Source organism: Alligator sinensis, unplaced genomic scaffold (assembly GCF_000455745.1).
Source record: "Alligator sinensis unplaced genomic scaffold, ASM45574v1 scaffold729_1, whole genome shotgun sequence".
NCBI lineage: Eukaryota > Metazoa > Chordata > Crocodylia > Alligatoridae > Alligator > Alligator sinensis.
In genome coordinates this window covers 60,693-67,347 of record NW_005843670.1, presented here as the reverse complement: position 1 = coordinate 67,347, position 6,655 = coordinate 60,693, and positions in this window count along the sequence as shown.

The following is a 6,655-nucleotide window of genomic DNA, read 5'->3' as shown; positions in this document are numbered from 1 at the left end:
GCATGGGCTGCGGTGTAGGGGAGGTACGGAGTCGCAGATACCACCCCCCTGGCATTGAGGCAAGAAATGGGCAGCCTTCTGTTTAATTAAGATAATTTATTAATTAATTAACATCAATGTGTGCGGGGTGAGAAGGTAGGCTGTTGGCCCAGAAACAAGTGGGCGGGCCGCAGGGAAATCAGCTCAGAGAAGGCCCCCTGTTACACGGCCTAATCAGAATAATTCTCACACGTAGAATAAGACAGCGTGGGACAAGTTTCTAGTGTTAGGAACAGAAAACTCCCTCTCACCTGATGAAGAAAGCACTGGATGTGAAAGGTTGTCACAGTCTCTCCCAACCATGCAGTTGGTCCAGTAAAATGTATCATTCAGAAAAGTACTTGCAGATCACATATTTCCTGGACCATCCCAGCTATGCCATCACTCAAGAAGTACTGTTGTAAAACTCCCTCTACTTTGACCTGAATTATAGTTTATTTTTAACTAGGCACATCTACACGAGACACTGACTGCACAGTAGCATGATAATTATGTGCAGTTCTGTTGCTGGCAAAAATGTGCAGAGATACTACTGCCCACTAGCCTAATCACTTAAAAGCTGTTTGCTGGTGCTGCTGTGCAGGAGCTCCGGTTATGGTGCATTTATTTACTACTTGTTTATATAAGTACTAACTAAAGACACAGTAACCACTGCACAGTAGCATCTTGTGTAGATGTGCCCACTGCCCCCAAAAAGAGAAAACATTGCATTCAGCATCATTATAAGCTGTCTGCAATATCTGGCTCCTCAGGTAGGATTTCCAGGGAAAAATAAATGTCTTAGAGATCTAGAAGTGAAAAAAAAAATAATAGAAGAAAAAAAAAAGGGAAAAGATAAAAAGATTTCTGGAAAAACTTTTAAAGACAATGAGAGTTTACCAAGATAATACTCGGCTCTGGGACAACGCCAGCTGGACATCTAGACTGAGACCAAACATCTCCTTCTGAGTTAAGGCGGCAGTATTGTGGTGCATAACTTATGCCTCAGTCTTTTGGATGGTTTATACTCCAAACTCATCACTCATCATAATGATGAGTGAACTCATCATTATGTAACTTTTGTCAAGTTCCTGGCACAGTCTAGTGACTTCAGTCCCTACCAGATGTCACTGACAAGAACATAGTCAGTCAGTCCTCATGATTAGGTCCTGTCTCAGGGGCCAGAATCAGTAGCCCTGGAGAAGAGGCCAGGGTCAGGGACCAAGAGACAGGGCTGAGTCAAGAGCAGTCAGGAGGACCTCAGACTGATAATCAGAAGAAAGCTAATAGTCGAAAACCAGACATTTTCTTTGTTTGATTGATTCATTATATGCCATCCAACCCAGAAGCACCTCAGGGGGGACACAGATATGAGAGGTGTCTATTCTTTCCTGATTTTCGCTGTGACTGCAGTTATTTGTCTGCATCTCAATCTGGACACTTGAGTGCCAGAAGGAAGTCTATTTTTGTACCTGTAGGCAGCTATATACATACCAAGACCAGGCACGGGCACTGGCAACAGGATGAGAGGTTGAAAGAAAGACAAGCTTCTTACCTTCTAACTCAATAACCAGGTGACCAGGGCACCCACCTGGGAGAAGGACAGGGGTCACAGAACCTATTCACCTGAATTTTTAAATTCAGGTATTTGAACATAATTTTTTTCTAATTTCTAGCATAGCTAGCTAACAACTCAGGTCAGTCATTATCCAGGGCCGTCTTCTAGTATCCTTTAGAAGATATGCCACTAGTATAGTCATTGGGAAGGATTGTGGATTGGGAAGGATGTAGGATTGTGCCAGAAGGGAGGTGTCTGACCTGCTAGGAACAAGGGCCCAAGCTATCCAGGGCTCTCTCTGCTAGGGGAACAGCTTCTTCACACCATCTGACTCGCTCCCATCCTCCCGGTTCCACACATCTCCCACATACCTTCCTTTTAAGAACTGCCCAGAATTGGTGTTTCAAAACAAGATCCAAAGACAGCCCTGAGTAGTGCCTGATCTGGGGGCTGGTGGTTAGTAGGCATCCCTGGGAAGCCCAATTGATCCAGCCTCAAATCATTTGGTGCAGGATGAATGTTTCCAGCTTCTCCCTTGGATGCCCTGGTCCTTCAGAGGCAAAGATTAGAAATCTTTCTTCCTTTGCCTTCCTGGGTGCAACTCTTGGCAAGTTTGGGCCATCACTTACAACTTTTTCATTTGTCTAAGCCTGCTACACATCCACAAGTGCTGCAGGTATGTTCCCTGACTTTTACTGCCCCAGCTATGTGGGCAGGCTTGTGGATTCAGGAATGGAAATCCTTCCTGCATGTCAGTGCCATAAATGACATGTAGACAACCAAAATACAGCCCCATTGACATCCAGCGAAGAATAGTGTGTTGCCCCCAGAAGTTAGGAACAGGGAATAAGAGCAGGGGAAAAGTTGTGGTAAGTTTTTGAGGTGAGGGTTATCACCAGGCTTACTAAGACATTTAGGGCTGATTCCTATTTCACCATCAGGTGCCGAAGTGGTACATTTAGAGTAACATACTGGCAGCTTTCAGTATTTCCATACTACATAATCCTTCTGCTTTTCCCCCAAGAATTTTCCCCCAAGACATAAATCTAATCTTGTATGCAATCCAATCTGTTTGCACCATAGTTTTATAGTTGTTAGGGTCTGATGGGAGCTGAGCAGATCATCAAGTCTGCCCCCCTGCCATGAGCAGGAAAGAGTACTGGGGTCAAACAACCCCAGGTAGGTGATTATCTAGCCTCCTTTTGAAGACTCCCAGGGTAGGAGGAGGCACCACTTTGCTTAGAAGTTGGTTCCAGATCCTAGCCGCCCTGACAGTGAACTAATGCCTCCTGATGTCTGGCATGAATCTACTCTCAATCAACTTATGGCCATTATTCCTTGTTACTCCTGGTAGTGCTCGGGGGAACAGGGACTCTCCCATTCCTCACTGGTCCACCCTGGTAAGTTGATAGACAACCACCACATCCCTTCTCAGCATTCTCTTGTGGATGCTAAACAAGTTCAGGTCCTGTAGCCTCTCCTCGTAGGGCCTGCCGGGCTGCCCCCGATCATGCAAGTGGCCCACCTCTGGACCCTCTCGATGCTGGCCACATCCCTCCTGAAGTGCAGCGCCCAGAACTGGACGCATTACTCCAACTGTGGCCTGACCAGTGTCACATAGAGGGGGAGGATCACCTCCTTGGACCTGCTCGTGATGCATCTGTGGATGCATGACAAGGTGTGGTTAGCCTTCCTGATCGCGTCCTCCCGTTGGTGGCCCATGTTCATCTGGGAATCAAGAGTGACTCCAGGATCCTTTTCTGCCTCTGTGCTGATGAGCAGGGAGTTCCCCAGACCGTAGTTATTGTGCTGGTTCTTTCTCCCCCAGTGCAGTACCTTGCACTTGTCAGTACTGAAACCCATCCTATTCTCATCGCCACCCCTGTAATCTGTCCAGATCTAGTTGTAGCCTGTCCCTCTCTTCTAGCACGCCCACTTCTCCCCACATCTTAGTGCCATCCCCAAATTTGGACAAGATGCTTTTCACTCCCTCGTCCAAGTCACTGATGAAGATGTTGAGCAGTGCAGGCTCAAGGACCGAGCCGTGGGGAACCCCACTGCCCACACCCTCCAGGTTGAAAACGACCCATCCACCACCACTCTCTGGGTGAAGCCCTCCAGCCAATTTATGACCCATATGACTGTGCAGGCATCAATGCCACAGTCACCTAATTTTTAATGCGAGTGGGGTGAGAGACAGTGTCGAAGGCCTTCCTAAAGTCCAGGAAGATTACATCCACCGTGGCACCTGCGTCCAAGGGTTTTGTGACCTGGTCGTAGAAGGCCACCAGTTTGGTCTGACAGGACCTGCCTCAAATGAACCCATGGTGATTGCCCCTAAGCATAATCTCCCCTGCTGATCATTTGTAGATGTGCTCCTGTTTCTCAAAGAGCTTTCCTGGTACCGAGGTAAGACTAACGGGCCTATAGTTTTCTGGTTCCTCCTTCTTCTAATTTTTGAAAATGGGGACCACAGTGGCCCTTTTCCAGTCTTCTGGCACCTCACCAGAGCACCACGAGTGCTTGTAAAGCTATGCCAGGGGTCCCTCAATGACCTCTGCCAATTCCCTCAGCCCCCTGGGGTGTAAATTGTCAGGACCTGCTAATTTGAACATGTCCAGCCCCACCAGAAATTCCCTGACTACATCCACACTGACCCTGGGCCTAGCTGCACCTCCCCTGGGCCTGTCTGGGATCCCAGTTGCGGGGGGATGTCCTGGTCACTTCTCAGAAATATGGAGGCAAAGAATTTGCTAAAGAGTTTAGCTTTGTCATCTGCTGCGACCACCAGATTTTCAAGCGTGTCCTGCAGAGGCCCCACGTTATCCGGTACCTTCTTTTTACTCCCTATGTATTTAAAAAAGGACTTCTTGTTATCTTTGATCTGGGTCGCTAGTCCCAGTTGCATCTCTGCCTTGGCCTTCCTAACAGCCCCCTACAATCTTGAGCAATGGAGATATAATCCTCCTTGGTGATGGCCCTTCCCTTCCATTAGGTGTATGCCTCCTTTTTAGCTTTGAGACTTTCCTGAATGCCTTTGGTGAGCCATGTGGCCTTTTGAGCACTCTTGTCCCCTTTGATCCACATTGGGACTGTCACCCTTTGGGCTTCCAGGATCATCTCCTTAAAGAACAACCACTCTTCTTGGACACCCAACTCCCCACCCCTCCCCTCTGTGACCTCAGTGCCTCCCTGACTAGTCTCCTTACCTCATTGAAATCCACCCTCCTGAAGTCCAGGGCTGCTGCCTTGCTGCAGGCCTTTGACACCCTGTGCTGGATGGTGAATTCCAGTAGGCAATGATCGCTATCACCCAGGTGGTCGAGCACCCGCAGTCCCCTCACCAAGTCGTTGCCTGTGGCCTGGACCAGGTCCAACAAGGCATTCCCCCTGGTGGGACTGTGCACCTCCTGGGTTAGATGGAGGTCCTGTAATTCAGCTAGGAACCTATGTGAGCGGTCAGACCTGGCTGACTGCTCTTCCCAGCCGATGTCTGGGTAGTTTAGGTCACTCATGATGACCGCGTCCCTTGACTTAACTGCCTCCATGAACTGACCTGAGAATCCCCAGGGCAGCTCTTCCCCTGGTTGGGTGGTCTGTAGTAGACCCCCACCGTTAAGTCCCTTTCCCCCCCGACTCCCTTGTATTCTGACCCAGAGCACTTCAGTCTTCCACTCCTCTGACCCAGTGCTGTATGTTGAGGACATGTATTGCTCTTTGGCATGGAGCGCTAAACCCCCGACTTTCTTCCCCATTCTATCCCGCCTGAGTAGTCTGTAGCCCTTGATATTTACCACCCAGTCAAGCAGTGGATCCCATCAAGTTTCAGTGATCCCCACTATGTCTGGGTTTGTGTTAGGTAGCAGGAGGGCAAATTCCTTCTGCTTGTTCCCCATACTACGAGCATTAGTGTAGAGGCATTGAAGGCCTCCTGAGGGTGTATGCACTGCCCCATTAATCCCAGGACTATCCGGACCCCTGTCTCTTACCTGGATATGTCTTGTGCTTGTCACCTCTCTTGGCTGGGCTGTTCTTGTTGGTGTCTCTTGGTTCCGTGTCCAGTGGACTGAACGGCAGTGTCAGCACAATCACCAAAGAGTTCACAGCAAAAACTCATTACATTAGGTTGGACCATAAACTAGAGATGGAATAACCCAAGTGAGTTTCTTAGGACTCTTAAAATTGCCCAGTTTCTCAGACAGTGTCAGAGAGGAATCAAGATTTTGCTGACAATGGTGTGATATGGAGACCCAATTTTACTTTTATTGCACCTGAAGCTTATTTTATTGCACCTGTCCAATGGCAATTGTTGAGTTTCATGCACATGAAGATGGTTGCCTATAAGGACTATGGCACAGGTGTTCTGGCCTAATGGGTAGGCTGCTGGGAGAGAGCAGAAGCTATGGGTGGACTCCACTTCGCGGTGCAAATTACGTATCAGGATTCAAAGACTTAGCCATGAGATCCATGGGGGAAAAGCTGAGAGAGTGTCCCGGTCAAGGTTCGGGGGTGAGGAAGTGAATAACAAAAGCAAAGAGGAGATTCCAAGAGCCAAAGCCCAGACACACAGGTGAGCAGGTTGAGAAACTGGAAAAGCAGTGAGTGCAGGATCCAGAGAGCTTAACCACAGCAGATCTTCAGACAGAAGTGTTGGCTGTCCTGCAGCCACAGCTGGCCTTCATTGAGGAGACTGCTATTACCAGCAGCCCAGCAGAAGGCCCTAACATTGGCCAGTTGGTTCAATAACTAAGATGAGCCACAGGTTAGAGCCTGTTTTGGTTAGGCTGGGCTGCCTTTCGGGCCCGTGACAGAAGTGTTGGCTGTCCTGCAGCCACAGCTGGCCTTCATTGAGGAGACTGCTATTACCAGCAGCCCAGCAGAAGGCCCTAACATTGGCCAGTTGGTTCAATAACTAAGATGAGCCACAGGTTAGAGCCTGTTTTGGTTAGGCTGGGCTGCCTTTCGGGCCCGTGACACTGCCCCAGCAGAACAGCCCCAGCACTGTCACATGTGGCACGTGCCCTCTGTTTGTCTGACATTGTCCTCACGACTAGGGATCTACCGAATTCACAGTGGACG